Genomic DNA, 1,975 nt, shown 5'->3' on the forward strand with positions numbered 1-1,975 from the left:
GGCTTAAGTGAGAGCTTTCGCTTGAAAAGAAAAATTAATTATTTTTTACCAAGCCCTGCACCAGCCCAGGACTTTGTCCCAGACGCCTGGTGGGGGAGCAGAGGGAGGTCCAAGTGTACCTGTGTTCCGTGCCCTGAACTGGGCCCTCCCCCACCTCCATGGGTGTGACACAGGCCAGCCCAGCCCTTCAGGTGTGGATGTGACACAGTGGTCCTCTCCTTGCCCTTCCAAGCCTCTCTCTGGCTAACTCTTCTTCCGTCTGTTCTGGTGTCCCTGTCTGCCTCTCCTGGCCTTTTCCATGTCTCAGAAATTTCAGGCCACCGTGAGGTATGAGCAGAGGCCCTCTAAGTGACTTCGTTAAAGTCTTTGGCACCTGAAGGAATCAGATGGAGGCTACAGGTAGTTTATACCTAGCTCACAGGCAGAAAAACAGACCTGAGAAGGCCTCACCTCTCAGCACTGGGTGCTCAGTGTTCTTCAGGCAGGTGACACGTGGGGACACTCATTCCACCCAGCCCTTGTCCTAATCCTGCAGCCCCATAGCCGCTCCATATCTGACTCCTTGCCCACTGGAATGTGGGTTCTTGGCATGAAACCAGCCAGTGCCACTCAGGCTCAGGGTCTGCTTATGCTGTTACAGAGGCAGGGTTGTGGACAGGATGACCTTCCTCTGTGGTTCTGTGGAGTGAGCTGTGACGGAACCAGGGCTGGGTCCCGACACTGAGAGCGAGGACGTGGACAGATGGGGTGGAAGAGGCCATGCAAGACCCTGGAGCCTCGCTCCTGCACCTGGAGACCCTGGCTGGAGGCTGCCCTTCTGCCTGAGCCCAGCCTGAGCTGGTTTGTGTCTGGAAGTCCCAGGCCGAGCCTGACGAGGTGTAATGATTCACGTGGCTGCTGCCTCTCAGCACATTCCAGCAGTAGCCCCCAGCGCCTGGCATGTGAGGTGGCTGGCCCCAGACCAACCCCAGCAGCTGGGGCACATTCCTGGGGCCCCCATCCTCAGGGGAGACCCTTCCCCAGGTCTTCCAGGCTCCTGGGGAGGACACCACAATTTACAGTTTCTGAGCACTTTCTAGTTCATAGGCTGGAGAGGGAGGTAGAGAGCTTGTCCATACTTGGCCTCCGGGTGGGGGAAATGAGGCTGAGGGGGTAGACCAGGATGGCCAGGGCCCTGGAGTGAGACGATGACAAATTAGTGTTTATGGGGCTCCTGCCCCCCGGTGCTGGGCTGCTCCTAGGAGCGCAGCACCAAGAGGGATCCCTGGGTGCACAATGGGGACCAGATTTCAGCTTTGCAGGTCAGTTTTCCTCTGCCCTCTGTCAAGCTTGCTGCTTCCTGACTCTCCACTCACGGAGCCTCTCCCTCCTCTGAGCCCCACACACCCCTCTGCTCTTCCTGCTGTTCCCACTCTCTCTGGCCAGGGGAGTGGGAGGCTGGGGCCTGTTCTGCCCTGACCTGTGGGTCCCCTTCCTGCCTTGGTTTCCTGATCTGTCATTCACAGGCCAGTTCAAGGCTTGAAAGTGTGCAGGCGCTCAGGGCTTGGAATCTATGAATCTGAAAACCTGAAGACCTCTCTCCCCTTGGGGGCCGCCTGGCTGTGGCTGTGCTCCTCCAGTGAGCCCCAGTCCAGGGCTCTGAGGGGCGAGTCTGGCCCTCAGCTCCGGGGACAGGAAGTTGTATTTTGGTCCTGGGTCCTCGGGAAGGAGGCAAGGGAGAATGGCAGCTCAGACCCAGTCATGTTTACTCGGGCCCGGCCCCCTCTGAGCTCAACAGGCCCATTCATCGGGAGCCCCATAAACCCTTTGGGGCTCCCTGAGGTTCAGAGCGCCTGGACGCCAGGACTGGCTACCGCCCCCGGACCTGCTGGGGGCCATGGGCAGCAGGTGGGGCGTGAGCAAGGCAGGCCTGGGGGTGGCCTCGGACAAGCCTCAGTTTCCTGACCTGTACGTTGGAGTAATGGTTCCTGCCCAT

This window comes from Neofelis nebulosa, chromosome 4 (assembly GCF_028018385.1).
Source record: "Neofelis nebulosa isolate mNeoNeb1 chromosome 4, mNeoNeb1.pri, whole genome shotgun sequence".
Lineage (NCBI taxonomy): Eukaryota > Metazoa > Chordata > Mammalia > Carnivora > Felidae > Neofelis > Neofelis nebulosa.